The following is a 25,700-nucleotide window of genomic DNA, read 5'->3' on the forward strand; positions in this document are numbered from 1 at the left end:
TGGGAGTGATTGGCAGTGAGGTGCTCTAGCATAAGAATTGCCGTATCGGGCCGGAAGACCTTATTGGTCTGAAAGACATTATAACCTGGGAAGCTGGTTAGTCCGTGAGTTTCCTGAAGCACAATGACAGCTGGGAGATTAGAATAGGAGGCTAGAAACTGCTGGAGGTGTGCTTTCTTTTTTCGAAACCCCCTACAGTTCCACTACCACAGCTCAAACTCGGAGCGTGTCGCGTAATTGACCATTGTTAAGCGGAGCTGGTGGGGAGGTGGAGCGAGCAGGTGCAACTATGTTAGGATGATTCGCGGTGACTGTTAGGATGATTCGCGGTGATTCCCTGGATTGAGGCTCCATTCTGTTATGATCCATTTCGTTATGCAGACAGCCCACTATAAGAACATAATTCACATAGTTTACTCTCGGTATTTGCCTACCTTTCGCGCAAGAGCCAGTTCGGGAGACTCCATCGCGGCGACCGCGCGCAGTGGCATTCACGTACTGTACGTATTCTGTAAAGAGATAGCGTCTGTAAACGATTCTGTGCTTTCAATTTACCCAACATTATTATATTGACAGTCAAAAACTTCCCTCTGTTTGAGAGTACCTGCATAAATGTCCAGGAGGGCTGCCGCGTGGTGTTTATTGAGCGCTGTAAGCGAAACCTATCAGGAGCGCGCCGCGTGATCCCTTATACTACGCAAGTGACGGGCTTCCGACAGATGGCGATTCCGTAACTCCTCGCCACCAATATCTAAACTGTTTGTTTACAGAAGCCAGTGCAGCTTAAGGCCGTTCATAGCCAATGTGCTATTATTTTGCTATTCTAATATAACTAGTCGTTTGGATCACCTGCATCAACTCATCATATTTTTTTCTGAATTGCAGGGGTGCCTAGGAACGAGTGAATGTGAGCTAATATGTGTTCGCACTCTATCAAAACAGTGACAGACTGGCTGACAACACCACTGCTTGAGCGACATCTGCGACTCAAATGTAATGCACTTCACAACCTTAATTACAAAGTCTGACGTCTTCTGTGTACACAAATTTTGTAATTCATTTAACGCCTATATAAAACCACTTCTGACTCTGACTCTAGCTTGCCAAATTGAAATGTTTAAGTGATGTCAGCATCAGGAAATCAAATTTTTTTGTGCTATTTGTCACTAAGGAAAATGGCCTTCCCCTTTTGAAATTTACAATATTCAATGTGAATTTCACATCAGAACAATGGTGATAAGGCTATTTGTCATTGTTTGCACTGACGAGAGAGTACCTACACTTTTTACGACTATACTACAAATGTTTTATGTTGTTTCTATACCAAGAATGCTTAGCTGTGAGCTCACTCATTATGCTATAGAGCATCAATTGTTTAATAACACGAAATAGTAATAATACATTACCTTTTAGTGTGCCATCTCAAAGCATGCGCGAAATGTAGTGCGGCGTTGGACTTCAAAGAAAAGTCTATTCATGTCGCCAATACTCGGTGTGGCAGCCTCGTGGTACGACACACAGTTGACACATACGCAGAATTTATGACCATGCTGCGAAAACCAGGATCATTCAACACTCGACAGGGTAACGGGAGAGAGTCTCCCTGCATTTTATCGGTTCCGCAAAGGCTTTTCCTGCGAAACACAACTGGCCATTTTCCTGCATGATATTCACGCCAATTTAGATTCTAACCTCCATACAGACGCGATATTTATAGATTTTGCAAAAGCGCTCGACAAGGTACCACACCAACGTTTACTAATAAAGCATTCTCTTGCGAACCTTCACCCGACATTTTGCGATGGACTGAATCGTTCTTGACAAACCGATCTTAGTTCGTTACAGTTAACAACCGCGCATCTAAGCAACTACCAGTGACTTCCGGTGTACCGCAAGGATCTGTTCTTGGACCCCTACTCTTCTCAAAGGGACACTAAAGCGAAACAATAAATCACTTTAGACTAATGAAGCGTTGTTTGAGAACCCTGCAGGCAGCCATTTAAAAAACGATAGTTTGATTATTAGGTGAGAAAAAGAAGGTCCAAATATCAGTATTTGAATTTCGCGCCGAAACCCCAGCGCCGGTACGTCAGCGTGACGTCAGGGATTCTAAAGTATGTTTTCGCATTTGGGCCACGTTGGCTGAATAAAGGTTCCCGAAATTTGCCATGTTTAATAGTTGGTCTCTTTAGAACACAAAGTAGTCAATCTGTACCGCTATATATAATTAGTAGGCCCTAGAAGATGCCATCAAAATCTAAGACGTCACAGCGCCAGGTGCGGGAACATAAGTAGGCGTCGCCACCCGTATTTCGTTCTTGCGCTTTTTCTGGCTTACCAAACGTCTTATCGTTGGAAGAGTGGTGTTTTTGGTGTTGTAGAACTGTAATTTAGTGATGCAGAAGAAATCATTTTTCACTTTAGTGTCCCTTTAATATACATCAATGACCTTCCCCAGCACGTGTCTTGCACCCTTATGAAAATATGAGATGAGTTTCAGAAGAAAGTCTGACGAGTTTTGACATCAAAGCCATTAGACTTTCTGATGAGTTTCTTTGGAATTTTCTGATGTATTCCTAATGTCATTCTATAACATATTGGCCACCGTATTTCTGTAGAATTCTTGACGAGTGTTTTTCTTGTGAGCATGAAATGTGTTCCTAATGTGCGCTCCAAAGCAGTTTTCTTGTGACTTTCTCACGTCTTCCTAATGAATCTCTAATGAGCTTATACATTAGACTGCTGGTGCTCAAATTACTCCTATAACAAAATTGGCCACCACGTGTGGTAACATTTTCTCATGTGTCCCAATGGCAGTCAGACCTTATTTAAATATGTTACCTGTGCGTGACTGTCTTTGGTGCTTGATATATGAAGCCTGTATGCATGTATGTATGTCCAGCGAAGATGCAGCACTTTTGTCAACATTTACATGGGCCCTACATATGCTGCATGTTAGACATTACTCAAAGAAAGATATTTAACAAAAACATTTATTGGGCATATCAATGCTTCCTTAAATGCAGAAGGAGGTTAAATGGAAGGAAAACACAGTATCAGTCTGGTTACGGATGTGATATCTCCCTTTCATTTAATCTCGCTACTTATCACTGAGGAGAGGCTGTTCTTGAGGTGGAGTGTCGTCATCTTGAAGTAAGTGCACGTGTACCCTGCATGGTAGAAAGCACAGAAAATTAACAAAACTTGGCAATCAACCACAGAAATACACGCTGTATCACTTGCTGCAGAACGATCTGGAGATGTTATAGATAGTTCTGCGAAAAATTTATGTGGGGTCGGTTCACACAAAGTTGTTGAGGAACCACTGTGTGGCCTCTGGGTGGAGCAGTAACTACAGTAAGCAGAAATTGCTCTTGGCTGTAAAAACGTGCAACGTGGATCAGCTGTAGCGTGTGTACATTTCGTGAACTACTTCAGCTATATCGGTTTCCACTTGACAAAGGACAGCAGTGTCTGTGGATTGCTAGCGTGAATGAGAAAATCTCACTAATTACGTGGCTTGGAAATGAGCGTAGGAGTGTTTGTGCACGGGCAACCCAATGCATCCCAGAGACATCCAAGTGCCAGTCGTTACAGAATATTTGCATCAGCTACGGGCACAGTTCTCATACATTCCAAGCCTACTATGTCATGCATGTGTTGGCCTCCTGAATGACGGCATACATCCAATTCAAGAAATACACCCCACCATGTCTGGTGTTTTTATCATTTAAACCCGAGCGCTGCTTTCAGAGGGAGGGCACAAGTTGAAAAAGAAATGTGTAGAAGCATGATGAACAAGCTTGCATAAAAATAGTTTAATAAATAAGCATGGTGGTTGCTATCCCACATCATTATTGAGTATTCCTCTTTGTCATGCAATCATAATGAGCGTTGACTGACACATGTCCCATTTTTGGATGTGGTATTCCTCACTGATTTTGTTGTATCAATCGGTTGCCATAGGCGAACGAAACAGATAAACAATCTAAATCTAGTGCACAGCTTGTCGTGTCAATGCATGGTCAAATGGGACGAGCACACTGGTCCTTTGAGTGAATTATGGTGCTCTCCTAGGCGCATGCTGAGGCACCGGCTAGTCAGCGTGCCCAATGTACATTGGACCAAATATGCACGTGATCAAAAGAATAGCCTACATTGCCCCTCAGAGATACAAAACAAATTTTGGGTATCTTTAACTAAGCAAGCCTCCAATGCCTGGGTGCCTTTGTCAATTCACTTGTGGATTGCAATGCACATATATTTCCAGCAAAAATAAATTAGGCAGCATATGAACAACAGTCATGTTGTGTGGTCTCCCATCCCTCGCTGCACAAATTTTGTCCTGAAAAGTTACATGAACTGATTGAATTGAAAATTGAATCGAGAAAGGCAAGGAGGCAAGCGAGGGTTGCTTGGTTAAAGGTGGCACCAAATTTGTCCAGTACGTGTCAGAGGCACTGTACTGTATTCCTTTCACATGTGGTCAAATGTACATAGTGCAGACTGGCTGGAGCCTAAATATGTACCTATGAGATCACCATATTTCACTCAAAAGACCAGTATGCTCGTCCGACTTGGCTACACATATCCGCAGTGGGGCTTCAGGCCGGATTAGGATTGTTTATCTGTTTTCACCCATGGATGAAAATTGGCAAGAGAAATCAGTCAGGCACACCACATAAATAACAATAAGTGTCAGGCAGCCCCCATTATCAATGCATGAAGAAAGGCATCCTTTGTAGATTACAAGGGATAGAAACTAGTGTGTGCCGATTCACTTACTTCTTTTTATGCAAACACCATTTATCATGATTTTATGCCTTTGTATTACAACTTCTGCCATCCCCCAAATTAACTGGTCCACAACAAGTGCTATTTTTGTTAGTCCTTCCTACAACTTAAACAGTTGTTAGCCAAGGTCATGCTGCGTGGTCTCCCTTCCCTCGCTGCGTAAATGTTGTCCTGAAAAGTTACATGAACTGATTGGCAAATTCAAATAGACACTACAAGTTTTGCCGAGTGGACACAGCTGGTTCTCAGAAATGCACAAAAACAGTGATGGGTATCTGTTGGTATCCTGTAGTGTGTGCAACCTAGCTGTGACATTGCTGCACTAGACACACTCACAACCGCTACATGCCTACCAGCATAAATAGGGGCAGCTTGCAAAGAAAAGAATACAAAGAAAGTGAGAGAAAAAATAGAAAGCTTACCAGAAAAGACCTCACTACTTAAGTAACTGCAGCACAATGAATACTGGCCTTCCTATTTCATTTCAAAAAATTCGAGTTCATCAAATGTGTATTTGCCAGTGACAGTTATTCTGAGAACAAAACAGACATAATTGTAAATATCAATGTTAAACAATGGTATGCACACTGCGTGCTTAGACCTGTGACATATATGGCACACTACACTTCGAATTCTTACACGGACAAAAACAGCACATGTGTGTATCATAAGCAGAAAGGAAAACAGGGAAATATATGCTACAGCATAAGAAACAGTTCCAAACAAATAAAACCAAAATAAAAATGAAACATACTGCGTAATAGGCAAAAATAAAATGGACTTGCAGCCAAGCAATTGATGCGAGAAAAATACTAAACGTCAGGACATGCGAGGTGTAGTTTTAACAGAACAAGATTACGTGTGCATAATGTCTACAAACACAAATAAGCAGCAAGTGGAATAAAGTTGCATAAATATTTAGCCTATTTAGCAAGATTCATTAAGTAATATGTCGATACACTTATCCACTAATGATACCGAAGCCCACTTTTGTGAACACGTACACTTAAAGCATACCTGATATGTCCATCCAGATTACATGCCGTGCTGCTGCAGCCATGGCCACGGGTTATGTGGACACTGTTGTGGGTCACGGCTTCACCACTACAAAGAGAATTCTATGTTAACTTATAGCTGTGGCAGAATAAGACCATCACATCGTGAACACATGCAAGGAGCATGTAAAAACAGTCACGAAAACAATGCCTGCACTGGTGCAGGGTGGCAACAGAGCACAAAGTCGAAGTCACTGATGAATGTCACGATAACGGGGACCCCTTGAACAAGGCAAAATTTTACACGCAGCAGCAGCGCATTACATGAATGTTTGTTTACATAACGATTCTAGAGTTTCTTTAATGACTTTATGTGACTATCCCTTGTAATGTTTAGTTACGTCAAAGTTATGGCAACACCACTTCAAAACAAACCTGTACCAGTAGCACGCTGTGATTGCTTACATTTCTTTTCTCCTAATACTACTCCTAAATCGAAAACTTTGTAAGCAGAGATTATCTACAACGTCGAATCATTTATAAGCGAGGAAACGTCATTGCAGTGAGAATCGGTCAAGAGGTAGATGAGTCGTTATTATGCGACATCAGCAGAAATGCGGGAGCTCACGCACAAGCGCACATGATGAACACGATTATTTCCGAACTTAATCTTTCTCATCAGAAGAATACGCTTATCAAGATTTTCAATTCCGCGTTATGGCAATAAATTCGCGCAACTAAACTCTGACACCCAGCAAGCATCGGCATAGGTTTCACTGTTGTCGTGGGAGTTCTCTTTCCTACGTTCGCAAGGCAACCTATGCCCACACCGAGAAGCACGCACAACACGTGTGTAGTTAGCAAGCACGGTTACTCACCTTTTGAATGGCACGACGCGGTCGAAAAGCGCCCTCCAAGTTGCCGATGCTTCGATGTTACTCCCAGCAGACATACCGGTGCATAGTGGAGGAGCAGTGGCACGCTAACAATACGCATTATTTCTTCGCGACGTCCACCCAACTTTCCACGACAACCAGAGACAAAGGGAACGCACTCCACGCCATGAACATCGTTGGTCCACATTTGGCTGGCGCGCCACGCACACGGCGAGTTTGCAGCGAGACACAAGCTGTCTGTGGCACTTATGCGCACGCGAACTAAGTCATATTTAGTTACAGCAAACACAAAAACACACGATCAAACAAGCACATCGTTGCAGCTCGCACGCCCGACCGACTCGTAAACAGAGCGACAGGCTTATTGGATTGGATTGGATAGGAAACGGGATGGTGGGTGGCGCCACCAACAGGTCGGCTGGGACCGGCCAATGCCTCGGCTAGCGTCATCTGAGGATTTGTGCGGCTGCCTAATTGCGCATAGCTGTTGCAAGACAAGCAGAACCGCAGATAAGTCTATATTGTAAGCTATAGTTTGACATAGAAAGAAATTCTATAACGAATTTTCAATTTGAATCGTTTCTGCTATCTGCAGACAGCAAAAGCATGGCCTTCGAGATCTGAAAATGTTAACCCTATAGAAAGCCGTTGCGGTGACGTTATTCGAACGATTTTCGCTTCGGTTACCTCTCATAAAACCCGCGAATTACGCATTTCGCTGCTCCCCGTGCTACCTGCGCCGTCACTTCAATTTAAATAACTTCCTGCTGTCGTTAACATCAACTATATGGCCTCAGACATCTTTGACGTGATCTCCGAGGGACACATGTGTGCAGTGTGCGATGTTTTAGTGCCAGTTGCAACAGTGTCAGTCGGAAAGCGTCAAATCTGCTCGTGTGGCGCAGCTTACGCCCCTGTCGTCCGTATCTTGCTTTCGTGTTAGTGCGTTTAATCTGCGCGGGTTGCACTACTGTCGCTCGTGCCTTCTGTGTTGATCGTGCTATCCACGAAGATTCCTCGAAAAACCCACATGTCTGGGTAGCGTGCATTTGTCCTATGTGGTATATGCCAGAAATGTGCGCTGGCGTACGATGTGCTTTCCACCAAGTACTACAGTGCGTTCCAGCAAATAGACGCTTACGCGCAGTTTTTTTTTCTTTTTACCCGTCGTGGTTGGTCAGTGGCTATGGTGTTTCGCTGCTGAGCACGAGGTCGCGGCATCGAATCCCGGCCTCGGCGGCCGCATTTCAATGGGGGCGACATGCGGAAACACCCGTGTACTTAGATTTAGGTGCACGTTAAAGAACCCCAGGTGGTCGAAATTTCCAGAGTCCTCCACTACGGCGTGCCTCATAATGAGAAAGTGGTTTTCGCACGTAAAACCCCATAATTTTTTACGCGCAGTTTTCCATGTCATGATCATGTCAATCTGCACAATTGTCGGTTTGCCACTTAAAGACTAGTAACACATCCGAGAAATCAAACTGCTCAGAACAAGGCATACGCTATAGGATTGCACTGTTTACCAAATGTGATAACGGGGTAACACCATCTTACAGTGCTCTTTAAAAAGGAATGAAAATGACGTCGTTGTTTTGTGCCTAGCCCTGATATATCGGAAGCGTTTCCTGAGTACTCGGCGCTCACGCTGTGTTATATCGTTTTCATCATTTTAGTCTCTTAGACTGTCCCTAACGATGAATCGGAACCACTTCCACCAAAGGCCAAGGGTCCGAGTGACTTAATTAACTGTATCCTAATTAACGGTTCCTTACTTAACATCGTCATCATTAACACCAATGGTCACGGGTTGGACTCCCACCAATAGTCATGTGTCCGAGTGCTTTCATCAACTATATCTTAATTAACTGTACATTAATTAGCATCACCTTCATTAACGACAAAATTCGTGGGCACAACTCCTACACAAGATCATGGGTTCGAGTGCTTTCAGTAACTATATCTTAATTGAATATGCCTAATTAACATAACCTTTAACAACAAACGCCGTGGGATCCAGTGCCTTAACTGACTATATTAATTAACACTACCTTAATTAACATCGCCTTCATTAACAACAAAGGTCGTGGGTTGGATTCGCACCCAAGGTGCTGGGTGCGAGTGACTTAATTGCTAGATCTTAATTAACTGTGCCTTAATTAGCACCATCTTCATTAACAAAGGCCGTGGGTGCGAGTGCCTCAAATAACTGTATCATAACTGCGCCTTAATTAACACCACCTTCATTAACACATAGGATCGTGGGTTCGAGGGTGTTAATTGCCTATATCTTAATTAACGTTACCTCAATTAATATCGCCTTCATTAACAACAATGGTCGTGGGTGCGATTCCCACACAAGGTAATGTGTTCGAGTGACTTAATTCCTAGATCGTAATTAACTGTACCTTAATTAGCGTCGTCATCATTAACAAAGGTCGTGGGTTCGAGTGCCTCAAATAACTGTATCTTAACTGCGCGTTAATTAACAGCGCCTTCATAAGCACCAAGGGTCGTGGATACGAGTGTCTTAATTAACACGTAACACCGCCAATTGCAGATATCTCAGTGACCGAAGAAGGTATTTTATCTCTCTTGTTAAATTTGAATACAAAGAAATCGCCTGGAATGGACGGCATACCTACTGCCTTTCTCGTGAGATATGCCGAGTGGTGCTCAAAATATCTGTGCATCATATTTAGCAAGTCTTTATCGCGTGCGGAAGTTCCGGATGACTGGAAGTACGCAAAGGTTACCCCGATACCCAAATCGGAAAACAGGTCGCTTATCACTTCATACAGACCAATTTCACTGTTACCCACATGTGCAAAAACCCTTGAGCATATTATATTTAAACATATTTCGGTCTTTCTTAATGACAACAATATCATTGATCCTAGGCAGCATGGGTTTCGGAAGGGACTGTCTACAACAACACAGCTACTGGAAACTGTCCACGAACTCGCAGCAGTTCTAGAAAAACAGGGCCAAATTGATTTAATATTCATAGATTTCGAAAAAGCATTCGACCATGTGTCTCACACTAAACTGCTCTTAAAGCTACAAACAATACTTAAAAATGATTCTTTGATTTCATGGATTTCAGCGTATCTGTCGTTAAGGCGGCAAAGTGTGTTTATTGACGGCGCGCTTTCTGGATCAGCACCGGTTCGATCGGGCATTCCACAGGGGTCCGTCCTTGGGCCTCTTTTCTTTCTAATCTTTGTCAATGACTTAATAAAAGAAGTAAACGTGAAAATACGTTTATTTGCAGACGACTGTATACTATATCAAGAAGTTAATAGCGTAAATGATCAGGTCCACTTGAATTCTTCACTAGCCAAGGTAGAGGCGTGGTGTGCCACATGGCAAATGAATATTAATGCAAAGAAAACGGTTGCTATGTCAGTAACACGAAAACGCCACCCCTTAAAATTTTCTTACAGCTTCAGTGGTAATAATATATCTACGGTTAGTAGCTACAGATACTTAGGCCTCGTAATTTCATCCGACCTTAGATGGAACGACCACATATCTTATATTTCAAGAAAGGCAATGCGCCAACTTGGTTACTTGAGAAGGTCGCTCCGACAGTCCACACAAGAAATCCGTCTTTTAGCGTACAAAACGTATATTAGGCCAATTCTTGAGTACGCCTCGGTAGTGTGGGACCCGTACACCCTGAAGAACATTACTCAATTGGAAAATATTCAAAGAAAATCTGTTAGATTCGTGTTTAACTGTTATAGCTGGCACGTATCTCCGACAGTTCTTATTAACGAAATTAACCTGGAAACATTAAAATTAAGGCGATATAGGGACCGTCTGAAATACATGTATTTACTTTACCAAGATATGCTGGGGATAGATAAGGATACGTATATTACTTTAGTTACTAGGCGTGCAACACGATCTAATCATCAGAAGAAAATAAAGGAATTTTCTTGCAGAACAAACGTATTTAAAAACACATTTTTTCCTCGTACGATAGGTGAGTGGAACGCACTCTCTGCGAGTACAGTGGAATGCCCGACCGTCCAGTCATTCTGCAACCAGCTGAATAGCACTTAGACGATGTTATATATATATGTATGTATGAATGTAATTTTTCTTTTTCCTCTTTGCTTTACAATATACGGAAGTGCTATTTTCGCTTGCCTGTCATTGCTATTTGTAGATTTCTTGCTGCTCAACCTACCGAGCATGCGCGATGTCTTTCAGCATACCAGTATGAATGCGACTCCTCGTTATCAATATCCCGTTGTTATCACTATGTTCTGTACAGCTTTTGCGGCTCAGCGAATATCCGTATTTTAAAATATATTGAAATTGTGTAATGCTTTTTTCGTTGGAATGCTCTGTACGGCTTGTGCGGATCATGGAATATGTCTATTGCAATGTATTGAATTCTTGTAATGATTTTTGCTGTTAATTTTTGTTTTGTTCATCTGTATATCGCACTGTCCACTCCTGCCCAAGGCCTAAGACTAAGGCCGGCAGTATCCTGTAAATAAAACAACATAATAATCAGCTGCGCCTTAATTACCATATTAATTAACAGGCTTCGACTTCCACTAAGAGTCGTACGTGCGTTCGAGTGCATTAATTAACCATATCTTCAATAACATTCTTAATTAACGGTGCCTTAATCAACACCAAAGGTCGTGGGTTCGTAGCCTTAATTGCCGCCAAAGGTAGGTTAGTTCGACTCCCATGAAAGGTTGAGAGTTTGTAACCTCTTTGTACATCGAGTGCTCACGCCGACAATGCCGGATTTTGCGGCTCATGAGCCATTTAATGCTATCGCATTACAAAGAATTTTTCGCGACTTGGCATCGTACACATTCATATATGATGTACTTTGACATTAGCAATAACCCAAAAAAGCTGTACACTCCTCTCATCAGAAATCCTAAGGTGCATTGTCATTTGAGTCTCTGATGTACTTGTGATGCCAAAAAATATTAGACGATGCATTCCTTATGAATGTCTGATGTCACCTTAGGAACACATCACGTCCTCCACAGAAACTCATGGTTCATTTTCATAAGGGAACGTTCGTTTGCTTGCAGAAGACTGCGTCATTTATCCAACAATTACTAGCACATCTAATCAGGACTTACTTCAGGAGGACATTAACTGTTTACAGCAATGGTTCGACCGGTGGTTAATGGAACCTAATCCTAAGAAATGCAAATTCATGGCATTTTCTCGTCGGCGCGACCCATTTCCTTACCAATACACAATTAATAAGATTCCCGTGTGTGCTGCGCAGTCTTACAAGTACCTCGGTGTTACTATATCTAACGACTTATCCTGGTGAACACACGTCAGTAACATCACTTCATCTGCTAACAAATCGCGTGGCTTTCTCCAGCGTCATCTAAAACGTGCCCCCGAACCTGTTAAACTACTGGCCTACCAGCCAATAGACGGACCGAAACTGGAATATCCATCCGCCATATGGAATCCACACCAAACATATCTCTTCAACGCATTCGAAGCCGTTCAAGACCGCGCCGCAAGGTTCATTCATTCTAACTATTAATATGACGTGAGCATATCTTACTTAAAGAAAGAATTGCCATTACTTCGCCTTTGTACGCGCCGGCGCACTGGAACCCTTTCACTTTTCTATAATTTTTATCACAGCTCGCCTAATCAACCTATATCCTCCTCGAAGCCCGAAAATCTAATCGTACATGGCACACTTTTCAAGTGGGCTGCCCTCCCATGCGCACTGTTACCTTTTTCGCATCATTTTTTGCCATGCCGCTACAGATTGGAACAACCTGCCCCACCAAATCGCCGCCATCATTTGTCCTTGTACGTTCATAGGGAGTGTCACTGCACACTTTTCACAATGAAAATGACTTGTGTTAACAGATTTATATGCTCGTGCAATTTTAGGTTGTATTACTTAGGTCTATGTATTTGCTATGACGTATGTAACACTTTAGTTCATTCAGTTTTTTGTTGTTCTTTGCGTGTTCAGTTAGGTATGATGCAAATTATGTACTAATGTATTCCCTCCGCTTATGTAATACCCCTATCAAGGGGTCTTTAAGGTAATAAAATGAAATATCACCTTCAACTGCTGCACTGAGCCTTGTGCCTGTTCTTATAACAATAATAATATTTGGGGTTTTACGTGCCAAAACCACTTTCCGATTATGAGGCACGCCGTAGTTGAGGACACCGGAAATTTTGACCACCTGGGGTTCTTTAACGTGCACCTAAATCTAAGCACACGGGTGTTTTCGCATTTCGCCCCCATCGAAATGCGGCCGCCGTGGCCGGGATTCGATCCTGCGACCTCGTGCTCAGCAGCCCAACACCATATCCACTGAGCAACCACGGCGGGTGTGCCTGTTCTTGTCTGTTCTTCAAGTCTTGTGCTTGAGTTGTTTGTGACACCGCATGAATTCCAACTGTGGTTTCGGCGATGTGAATAGTTTCCTGCTTCACATATAAAATAGTGTTGCGCTTGGAGTACATTTAAAGCTAGCTGCAGAAAATGCAATGTAATAATTATTTGTGCTGCTCAAGGAATTCAGGCTCCATTTCATTATTTTGGGGTCGGCAACTACCTAAAGAAGCATAGAAGTAGGGCACAAAGTTTCTGTGTCAGTACTCCCTTCATGAATTTCTCCTAGGTTCATTATTTGATTTTAAAAGAGGGCAATAACTTTTATGCACAATTTGGTTTACATTGTTGATGTCTTGTTCTAACGACTGCAGAATATGAGAAGCAATTGAGCCCGCCAATTCCTGTGTAAGCAACTGCACCTTTCCCTAGGGTAGCACGAAGATCCGTAGCTGTGATCTCATCGACCAACTTTTGCATGGGAGTCCCAGTCGTCCGTAGAAGAGCGCAACAAAGTACTGCAGGGGGCAGATCAAGCCTTACCGGTTAGCAGAAATGGTGCGCCTCCTAATAAAAACACGGCTCCTGGGCCCACAACGAACTCTTTGTGCTAGGCCAGCCGCAGTTCAATTGTAATTCCAAAGGGTAAGTTTTGAAAGTACCAAAAATCAGTTTTGCATGTATGTGTGCTTGTGATAGTGGCGTGACAATGGTATACATTTTTCAGACATGGTTTAGACAAAATAAGTCTTTTAGAACATTGGACATTGGAAAGATATATTCAAGAAAGCATCGTGGACGAACCTTTGCGGCCTTTTCAGCTCCCAATTCCGTCCAAGTATTAGCCTGTTGTCGCATTATTTGAAAATATATCTATTATATTTAGTGATGCTCTCAAAAAAGCTTATTGGCCCCTGTACCCATTCTATAAACAGTTGAATTACCATTTAAAGAAACAATTTTCTTTATTTCTGATGCACTCATAATTTATATTTTTTAAATCTCTGTAAAGAACTTGCATTTACTAAGGAACCGCTTCATAAGTCATATTCATAGCTAGTATACTAATTACATTTCTATTTATGAAAGGAACTGCATTTTTACTGCTCCCTTAAGAATCTGTGAGCAATTACGAAAGGTTGTGTGCGTGTAGATACAGGAAACAGCCTTTCAGCATGCTTTTTACACCTTGCTTAATATGCATTCTCCACACACATGAACTCAGTTCTGCTGCCATTAGTATAATATGCAACCATTTAGACTGCAGTTTACCTGAGGCAATAGTGGCATTTTATGGTTGTGTGCGGTTGTAGAAATGGTATATGCGATTCTCGCGCATGTGGAAGTCTACCGGCACATGAGATGCACATGAAGTGAAACCTACTCATGGCCTGTGGAACCCGGGAAATAGAATCACGCTTTGTTGCACTCTTTCGGACAGACTTGCTTAAGTGTGCTGCTGTAGCTGGCTTCTCGGTATAGTATGCTAATACGGATCCACTACTATAAATATGTACAACTATTTACAGGCATAGGGCTCCAATCTTGAGAATGGCTGAACAAAATGAGTTGGCTGCAACGCATTATTTGCATTCAGTGCGTGCCTAGGCTGCTACACTTGTTTAAGTTGTAAGGGGCACAATGTAACGTCGTCGTCTGTTATGCTGTGCATGCATGGTGGCAAATGTGATACATCGTATGAAAACCTCGGATAACGTTTCATTACCAGCACTGGCACACATTAAAGTAGCTTAGTGCTGACGCCATTTGATCACTACAAGTGCACATAGTTGAGCAAGCTTGCACAAGCTTAGGTGAAAACTGTGTTCATGCAGTTTACAAATTGTGGGAGTGCAATACATAGCGCACAAATACAGGTCTTTGTGAACGCTGGAATAACTATCTGGGTACTGGTGCTATGTATAGACACAAAAAAGTATTATGTTGCACAGTACTTATTATACTACAGTTGTGGCGTAGAAGTAGAGTATCCGCCACACGTGCAAGAAGACCGTGGATCGAATCCCGTTGCCGCACAATTTTCCACCGGAAAAAAATCCGCGTGTTGAGAAAATTGCATAAACAGGCCATGAGTGCGGCCTGATGCTGGTGACCAGAACCGGTAACGCACTCCCGCGCCAGAGCAAGATTAGCCACCCTCGTGCAGTTCTTGGCCACAACCTCCTATATGGATGCAACAATGAAAACCCCGGCCCTCAGTCCCCAGAGCTGCGAAGCAACTGACCGCGGCGGTAGTCAGACCTGTGACGCCGCAGAGGGCGCTAAGAATACCTGGGTCCGAACAGCCGCCATTGGAATCTGAACCTGGCAACGTCTACCGCTAGAACGTTATCTAGTGAAGCGAGTCTAGCAGTGCTATTTGAGTTATTGGAGGGCAGTAAATGGGATATATTAGGGTTCAGTGAAGTTAGGAGGACAAAAGATGCATATACAGTGCTAAAAAGGGGCACGTACTGTGCTACCAGGGCTTAGCGGAGAGACAAGAACAAGGAGTCGGATTCCTGAATAATAAGGATACAGCTGGTAACATACAGGAACTCTATAGCATAAAAGAGAGGGTGGCAGGTCTTGTTGTGAAACTTAATAAGAGGTACAAATTGATGGTCGTACAGGTCTACGCTCCTACATCCAGTCATGATTACCAGGAAGTCGAAAGCTTCTATGAAGACGTGGAATCAGTGATGTGTAAAGTCAAAACAAAATACACTATACTGATGGGCGACTTCAATGCCAAGGTAGGGAAGAAGCAGGCTAAAGACAAGGCAGTGCGCGAATATGGCATAGACTCTAGGAATAGCAGAGGAGAGTTATTAGTAGAGTTTGCAGAACAGAATAATATGCGGATAATGAATACCTTCTTCCGCAAGCGGGATAGCCGAAAGTGGACGTGGAGGAGCCCGAATGGCGAGACTAGAAATTAAATAGAATTTATACTCTGTGCTACCCCTGGCACCATACAAGATGTGTACGTGCTCGGCAAGGTACGCTGCACTGACCATAGGATGGTAAGAACTCGAATTAGTCTAGACTGAAACGGAAGAAACTGGTACATAAGAAATCGATCAATGAGTTAGCGGTAAGAGGGAAAATGGGGGAATTCCAGATCAAGCTACAGAACAGGTATTCGGCATTAATTCAGGAAGAGGACCTTAGTGTTGAAGCACTGAACGACAATCTTATGGGCATCATTAAGGAGTTTACAAGAGAAGTCGGTGGTAATTCCGTCAGACAGGATACCAGTAAGCTATCACAGGAGAGGAAAGATCTGATCAAAAACCCCAATTAATAAAAGCCTCTAACCCTACAGCTAGAATAGAACTGGCCAACTTTCCAAGTTAATCAACACGCGTAAGACAGCTAACATAAGGAAGTATAATATGGATAGAATTGAACATGCTCATAGTAACGGAGGAAGCCTAAAAGCAGTGAAAAAGAAACTAGGAATAGGCAAGAGTCAGATGTATGCATTAAGAGACAAAGCCGGCAATATCATTACTAATATGGATGAGATAGTTCAAGTAGCTGAGGAGTTCCATAGAGATTTGTACAGTACCAGTGGCACCCACGACGATAAAGGAAGAGAGAATAGTCTAGAGGAATTCGAAATCCCACAGGTAACGCCGAAGAAATAAAGAAAGCTTTGAAAGCCATGCAAACGGGAAAAGCAGCTGGGGAGGATCAGGTAAAAGGGAGCTGGGGTGGATCAGGTAACAGCAGATTTCTTGAAGAATGGTGGGCGGATAGTTCTAGAAAAACTGGCCACCCTGTACACGCAATGCCTCATGACCTCGAGCGTACCGGAATTTTGGAAGAACGCTAATATAATTCTAATCCATAAGAAAGTGGACATCAAAGGCTTGAAAATGTATAGACCGATCAGCTTATTGCCCGTTGCCTACAGAGTATTTACTAAGGTTCTCGCAAATAGAATCAGAAACACCTTAGTTTTCTGTCAACGAAAGGACCAGGCAGGGTTCCGTAAAAGCTACTCAACCATAGACCATATTGACACTATAAATGAGGTGATAGAGAAATGTGCGGAATATAACCAACACTTATATATTGATTACGAGAAAGCATTTGATTCAGTTGAAGCCTCAGCAGTCATGGAGGCATCACGGAATCAGTATGTAGACGAGCCATATGTGAAAATACTGAAATATATTTATAGCGGCTCCACAGCCACGGTAGTCCTCCCTAAGGAATGCTACAAAATCTAAATAAAGACAAGCGTCAAGCAGGGAGATACGATCTCTCCAATGCTATTCACAGCGTGTTTACAAGAGGTATTCAGAGACTTGGATTCGGAGGAATTAGGTATACGAAGCAATGGAGAATACCGTAGTAATTTGCGATTCGCTGATGAGATTGCCTTGCTCAGTAACTCAGCGGATCAATTGCAATGCATTCTCGCTGACCTGGAGAGGCAAAGCAGAACGGTGGGTTAAAAATTAATCTGCAGAAAACTAAAGTAATCTTTAACAGTCTCGGAAGAGAACAGCAGTTTATGGTAGGTAGCCAGGCAATGGAAGTGGTAAGGGAATACATCTACTTAGGACAGGTAGTGACTGCGGATCCAGATCATGAGACTGAAATAATCAGAAGAATAAGAATTGGCTGGGGTGCGTTTGGCAGGCATTCTCAGATGATGAACAGCAGGTTCCCATTATCCCTCAATAGAAAAGTGTGTAACAGCTGTGTCTTACCAGTACTGACGTACGGAGCAGAAACCAGGAGGCTTACGAAAAGGGTTCTACTTAAACTGAGGACGACGCAACGCTTATGATGAATGATGGGTGTAACGTTAAGGGATAAGAAAAGAGTAGATTGGGTGAGGGAAGAAACACTAGTTAATGACATCTTAGTTGAAATCAAGAAAAAGAAATGGTCATGGACAGGACATTTAATGAGAAGGGAAGATAACTGATGGTCATTAAGGGTTACGGACATGATTCCAAGCGAAGGGAAGCGTAGCAGGGGGAAGCAGAAAGTTTGGTGGGTGGATGAGATTCAGATGTTTCCAAGGGCAACAAGGCCACAATTGGTACACGACTGAGGTAATTGGAGAAGTATGGGAGAGGCCTTTGCCCTGCATTGGGAGTAACCAGGATGACGAGGATGATGATGAAGATTGTGTACTTATTGCTTCTTTAAATGATGATCAGTTTGACATTTGTACATCTTACAGTGGCATAAAATAAAGGGCGTGACATCTCCTCTGCTTGGGAATTAACCTGGCGCTAGAAAGACACTGACCACAGTGAAAGTGAAAGTTTTACTTTTGTCGTTGCTTTTTCTGTGGTCTTGTAGTGAAATGTAAAAGGAGAATTCAACCTTCCAGGACCGTAGACATGGTAAGAAAAGCTACCTGTAGCCCCTGCGAAGCTGAAACAAGCCTGCGCACTGAATGTCTTCACCACAGCTACAGCAGTGCTTCCCAAGGTGGCTATTAGCCATAATTGGAGGGAGCATTACTGAGCGAACAGCTGGCTTGTAGAGGACTGGGTCGAGAGTACAGCCTACAAAAAAGACTACTAGGTGTGGCTTTAATAACACTAAGCTGTAATGTAGACGTCTACTAGCTAGCTACATGCTCCCTGAGAAATTAACAGCCCGTAATACATGTACCTTGACCACAGTTGTTTATGCGCCTCGGCCGATCATATTGACCCGTCCCAGGATGAAACAACGCGGCTCCTATGCGCATGTATTTACATTTCGCTATGTTTCGAGATTATTTCATATCATCAACGCAGATTTTCCCGAATATTTGACGCTATCAACGACCTGTGGCTATAGAAGTCGATGCAAACAAGTGCACCGCTTTGGTAAATCCGACCCGGAGTGCTGCGCTCGAAAATTTATTGAGTATGCGCAATGTCCAAAGAATATGTAAAAAGAACACAAAAGTGAAGGTTCAAGTGCAAAAATCAGCGTCAGCCGATTCCAAGGCCACCGTGCAGGCAGACGGGAGTCTGCCTTTATCAGCCACCCTATTGGCCGCCCTCTGCCCTGCTCACTCAGTGAGTGGCGACTCTTGCATGGCTTTCAGGGAACTACATAGCGTAATGATTATTCGCTTTCCAAGAAACGCACAACTGATGCGCACTCGACATGGGTGCATGTACACAAATCAAGCACACCCTTCCAGAACATTTACGGCGGCTTGCCGCAAAGGGCAGCACAGGAAAATGGAAAAGGGCTGATTCTGTGGCATCACACAAGGTTTAAGAACAGTTCGTAAAGGAAAATGGGTCATTCAGTCGCGTTGAGCACAAAGCTACAAAGAAAGCCCAATACAGCCTTCTCCGAAAGCTTTCCCGCGCTTCTGCCATCTGAAGAGGAAACGAGATTGTAGAACGAAGGTGCATAAAACTCAGCAGGGACATTAAATGCGGCAAATAAATTTGCGGAGGCTCGCAGGGTGGGAGAATGTTCATGAAAGGAAAAAAAATTCATCTGAGCTGTGTGGAACCTGCTGTGGAAGCCTTTGAAAAAGAAGTCGTTCGAGTTCCCCAATTTTTCTATTCCCACATGATCGAGGGACAAGCCCTAAATAAATCACCAGCTACGCACGGCTACTTCAAAAACCAACTGGTTTTTCCCAAGTGTGAAAGAGTCAAGTGAAGTGAAGTGAAGTTTATTTTCCGTTTCGTACAAAGGAGGAAACTGGGGCTAGAGGTTGCAAAGCCTGACGAAGGCCTCGGCTCCCCTGCACAGTCTTACATCAGAATACACGACCACGTAACTGAAAATATAACAATACAAATGCAAAATCGCGTGCACTTGCAAGTGTCACATTATGCAGTTATTTCAGCATACGACAGCAAAAATGGTGTTATACAAAACCAAAACCAGAATCAATAAAATATTTTTTGTTTCCTTTATAAACATTTTGAATGAAATATCAAAATCAACATTTGCATATATTTTATAATAGCTGCAGTTACTTGATAATTTAATTTTCATCTGCCATAGTTAGTACGTGTCTTCGAGACCCGGTGGACTTGTTTTCGAAAATAGTATGCGTCATTGGACAAAGTATTGTTTTGAGTGTGTGATTTGTTGGTTTTAATACCCTGCAACTGATGTAATGCGCAGATTCGATAACCGGTGGACCATTAGGGTGACAGAATGGGTACCAGGGGACGGGAAGCGCAGTAAAGGATTGCAGAAGACTAGGTGGTGCGACGAAAGTAGGAAATTTGCGGGGGCTAATTGGCGAGACCACAGGGAGAGGCCTTCGTCCTGCAGAGGACATTAAATAGGCTGATGATGATGAAGGTGATGATATGCCGCAGCAAACGAAAAACGGTAGACTTGGTTCGCTTTAAGCAAATCGTATCTGCGACGCTACGGCGACACGGAAAAATATTTTCGTCTGCCATAGCAACCATGAATGCACCGCAAAGCTCTATTTTGAAGTACTAGCAGTTTCTGATAGTGGTCGTAGTTGTTCCCCGTACTAGAACACAATAGTTTAACTTAGAATTTACAAGCGCACAATACATCTGCAGTCTCAACAACACGGGTACCAGATTAGCATGAGCCGAATTCACAAATTTGAAGATAAATTTTAAAGTCTAACCAAAATGGCTAAGCACAATACTTTTCCTAATCTTTGTGAAATGGTAGTCAGAGCTTTAGGGACATGTTAGATGTAACGCGAAAGAAAATAACCCTGTTTCATCTTTAAAGCACATGGAAAGAATAAACAATGACGATAAAACAAAGTAAAACACGCATTTTTTTCAGGTCAGTATTTCGTTCGAAGCATTATTCATGGCGTAATGCGGTGATTTGGGCTTCTTGGTATGACATGGTGAAACTTATAGCGCGTGAAAAGATAACGACGAAAGGTGTGTCACGTCTTCCTTTCATCCTTGTTTTTTCACGCGCCATAAGCCTCCCGATTGTTCATGGAATAATGAATTTGTATGGCCAAGGGCCAATTCTGGTCACAGGGCGGTTGGCGCGGTTGACACAGCTAACATATATGAAATGGTATATGAGAACGATGTGCGAAGATTACTGTAAAAAAAAAAAAAGCCGATGACGGCATGTTGTCCGGATGAGATTGGGGCACCAAAAGTTGCTCACGCTGCTGCTCAACAACTGGTGAGGTGTTTTGTGCTTTCACTTCTCTCGGCAATTTCAAAAGTGCTTACCTAAAAACTTTTTACGCATCATTGGAAGTAGGCAAGTGTTGTATAGATTCACAAAAGCGGTTTGCGAGACCACTTTAAAAACTAGAAACCGGTTTTGTTAACAAGTATTACGTGGATGATTGTGGAACTCGCCATTACCATTTTCATGATGTCACTTTTACCTAAACAAGTCCTTTTGAGCCCTCGCCCACGTGGTTACCATCAATGTATTTCATATTAACACGGCTTGCTGCATATGCTTGCATTCTTGCTGTGTACAAACTAGCTTATTGACTGCATTTTGCTAGCTTTCCAAAAAAATATACTCAGAACAGCCGAAAATATCGCTAGTTGGCATGGCACACGAGCCAACGAAGAAACACACAGGGCGAGTCTTGGTCCTTGCGACATGTATGGAAACCTTTGATGTCATTACGCACCCACTAAACTGCCTATAGGACAGTCTCATCGCTTCCATTTCTGAATCGTTGCTTAAGACAGCACTTCTCAGCGGCCAGATGGCCTGCATATGCTAAATGACACCAGAAGATATTTCGGTATTTTATTTTTGTTTTGTCAACGACTTTGCAATCAACGTAATAATTCCTTTAGAGCGTTTGTGGTTTATTGCCCAATTTATCAGGAAAAAAAGTCAAGTGTATGACTTCAGGCTACCGCAGGCTGACCTTTACATGACATAAGTAAGGTGCAATGAATGGTAAATATCATTGAGTGTTCAAAAATGTGTCCCCGTCACTTTTACCAGGAACTGAACATTTCAGCGATGTGTCCATACACTGAGCAATATTGCGGTAAATGAATGTGGGAAGTATAAATATCTGGGTATTCTTATGACATCTGACTTGAAATGGAATAGGCATATTAAACCATATTAGAAAGAAGACAGTGGCGTCACTGGAATTTTCATGCCGCTATTTTGGTCGATTGCCAGCCACATTAAAAAAAGCTGCAAATAATTCGTGCTACAGGTTGACTCAAATAAGGCTGTATCTGATGGGATTCGTTGCAGCTCAACATCCTCCTTAAGAGGAAGCTTTACCTCGGATGCGCCTATCTAAACACATGTAGAAGAAGAATTCGTTTTTATCGCCAACCACTGTACCAAATTTGACGAAGTCTGTTGCATTTAAAAGGAAAGCTTGTAAAAGCTTGAAAAGTGACTGCTGGTTTCAAATTTTTCATTTAGGTCGTAAATATTTTAATAAGAATTGGCCAAAATCGCAAATTTTCAGAAAATGAAACCATGAAGTTTAAAACTCTAACTCAACAATGAAAAATGGTATCACAATTATGGGAATTTCATCTAATAGCACATCTACAGCGGACAAAATTGGTATGTTACACATGAATCTAAAAAATTTAGTATTACGGAAACACGGCTTTCGCAGAACCTTTGTACACAACGTAACCAATTCACGTAACATACATATTGACATACCAAACTTGTCTGCTTTGACTGTTATAATAGATGCCGTTGACAGAACCGCGATATCCGTTCTTGATGCATAGCTGTTAGGTTGTAAACGTCGTGCTCCTATTTTTTTCGAACTTTCAGATTTTTCGAAATAGCTTAAACAAAATTCAGGCCCTAAATCGAAATTACGCTTGCAACAGACACTACAATTTAACTTTCTCTCTGAAATGCAACTAATTTCATTAAAAGCACTCCAGTGCTTATCTCAGAAAAGTGTTTCTGCGTTTTACATGTATTTGAATAGGACGCGTTGGAGTGGTGCCCGAGCTAAAGATTCCTCTTAAACAATTTGTCGAGGGATCAAATAGATGAATAATAATTGCATTGCCATTGCCAAAGATGCTGCAAACGAATTCTTGAATGCTACGCACCGTAAAAACAAGTAAAATATATCATTCTTCATAAAAGAATATGCTCGTATGTGCCGAAAATTGTGCCGAAAATAACTGATATCAATGCTTTCATGTTTTTTGTCTATTTAGTAAGTAAAGAAAATATCACATGAACTTTAGAACTATATCAGTTCGAAACCAGCAAAGCAGTGCATGCCGCTGATATGAAAAATCTAAAGGCCTTGAAATGAACATGTTCAGGACAAATATGTTAAAGCAACTTTGTCATTCAAGAACCGTGTTTATATTCATGTACAGTCGCCCAAATCTTTAACTGGTGTGCGGGAGCGGCGACTTTTCCGTGCGTCAGCGCCGTTTGACGGGGCGAGGCTGGAAACAGTCTGAGGCTAAGCGCATGCGGACAAAGCGCGCTCAGCTGGGCCCATCGTCTACTAGGCTGTTTCCAGCCTCGCCGCGTCATACGGCGCTGACGCCCGGAAAAGTCGCCGCTCCCGCACACCAGTTAAAGATTTGTGCGACTGTACGTATGCAACGGCCAGTGCAAAATATCAATGACGCTGGCATTTGTTCCAATGTATTACGCAGGAGCAGTTGTCACCGGTCGTGTATTGTGAGTAATTGCACCAAAATTATAGTCGCAAAATAGAGCACAGATAAAAAGCAGGAGTTCTGCAAAATATACGAAGGCGAGACAAATGAAAGGGAGCAAATGCGAATATATGACAAAGGGGGTACTTTATTTAAAAGTAGTCTCCATGAGCATATAGACATTTGTCCCATTTACTGAGGAGTCGCGTGATGCCGGTCTCATAAAATTCCTTGGGTCGCTGCTTCAAAAAGTCTGCAACTACTCTTTCACATCATCGTCCGACAAGAATGTGGTTCCCTTGAGCTGCATTTTTTTTCCGTTGCGCGAAAATGCGGATGTCGCAAGGCGACAGGTCTAGCCTGTGTGGCGGATGTTGCAGCGTTTCCCACTTGAACGTTGCCAGTTTTGTATTAAATACATCAACGATATGGGGACGGGGATTGTCGTGGAAGAAGATGACTGCATTCGTCAATTCTCCACATTTCTTCTTGATTGCAACACGCAGCCGTTGCGGCGTTTCACAGTATCGAAAACAATTGATAGTATCTCAAGGCTTAGCAAATTATATCCGTAATGGTCCCTGACGATCGAAAAAAAAAAGTCAACAACACCTTCCCGGTGGAAATGATGGCCTTTGCTTTCTTTGAGCGTGGTGAATTCGAATGTTTCCACTGCAAGCTTCGCCGTCGTGTTTCAGGCTCGTAGTGGTGGCATCATGGTTCGTTCCCGATCACAATTGCAGACAAAAAGTCGTCACCCTCATTGTGATACCAGATCAGATCAGTCAAGGCAGCGCCGAACTTCTCCCTCTTCTGGCGGTGGTTCAAAATCTTGGGCATCCATAGCGCAGCCGATGACAAAGATGTTAATGAATTATGGCGTGAACCGAATCGGGGCTGATGTTCAGACGCTCTGCCAGTTCGTCGATGCTTATCCTCTGTTCTTGTCTCATCACCTCATCAACTTCTTCAATTTTGTTAAGCGTGATTTCACGATGGCTTCAGTCCCGTCTTGGATCGTCTTTGCAACTTTCACGTCCTCCTTTGAACCGTTTGCTCCAACGCTTCACAGTGGCCAATGAAATGCGATGTTGAACGTACACGGCAGCCATACGGCGACTAATTTCTTTTTACGAAATACCTTGAGCAGTCAAAAACTTCACGGCACCACGCTGTTCAGCTTTTGGAGTTTCTAATATGTCACGCAACCATATTCAACCGAATCTATGAGAGCATTATAGAACCTTTATCCTCACACCTGCGTGTCACTTTTGTAAATGAGACATCGCTCTCTTCTACGCACATGCCTCTCAGATAATGAACCGAACCATTATTGCGCGGGGTGGGTAGGCTCACTTTCAATTGACTAGCTCTCGTACATTAGAAATGCGAAGATACAATGGGATATACAAATGCTTGATAAAGGTCAGGAAAGTGTCACTGGAAACAAAGTTCACTCCACGTATACACAAAATCTCCCAACAAGATATTTAAATATACGTATGTCTGCAATAAATGTACGTATCTAAGAAAAAGTGACGGTGTGTAATGCGTCAAATGAAACAAATAAACATGTGGCGCAATCAGAGATTCACAGAATCCTAGATACCGCCCCCATTCCATCCACTCCCCCAAATGTACCGCGCGCAACGGAAGATGACTAGCTTGCTCTCCGCTTTTCTCCTTTGCGCACGCAAGACGAGTCACCATCGTCGGCTCACCCATTCCAGCCCCCCCTTCCCGTACGCTTTCACTCGCACATACAGCATGCGGCGCTCGGTAACGATGTTATCGCCCTTGGACTTTATACGAAACATGAGGGCGACGGTGACGGCAGGAATGCGCTTGGAGTGTCTATAATTGCTATCGCAATAATATAATAAGAGTATCCGGCAACTGAAGCGTCCTGTGTCCCATTACTTTCCGCAAAGGAGGAAGTAACAAAATCGAACTTTCACCATGCAACAATTCGCTGCGCCGCAACAATGTATTTTTTTCGTCTAGTGGGGCGGGGGCACCCAAGTTAAAAAAAAACTCAAAGGAA

The 25,700-nt window shown here is 42.8% G+C and overlaps 1 protein-coding gene and 1 long non-coding RNA gene across 5 annotated transcripts in view; both read right to left on the reverse strand.

Annotated features, from left to right (window-relative positions):
• The window catches only part of LOC135920826 (very long chain fatty acid elongase 7-like), a 397,384-nt gene that overhangs the window by 281,267 nt on the left and 90,417 nt on the right, over positions 1 to 25,700 (reverse strand). The gene's annotated exons all lie outside the window — the stretch shown is intronic.
• Positions 2,990 to 7,033, reverse strand: LOC139057045 (uncharacterized). Its single transcript, XR_011512545.1, has 3 exons — positions 6,668 to 7,033; positions 5,812 to 5,898; positions 2,990 to 3,170 (listed from the first exon to the last, which is right to left on the reverse strand). It is a non-coding gene; the product is annotated as an uncharacterized lncRNA (long non-coding RNA).

Source organism: Dermacentor albipictus, chromosome 3 (genome assembly GCF_038994185.2).
Source record: "Dermacentor albipictus isolate Rhodes 1998 colony chromosome 3, USDA_Dalb.pri_finalv2, whole genome shotgun sequence".
Taxonomy (NCBI): Eukaryota; Metazoa; Arthropoda; class Arachnida; order Ixodida; family Ixodidae; genus Dermacentor; species Dermacentor albipictus.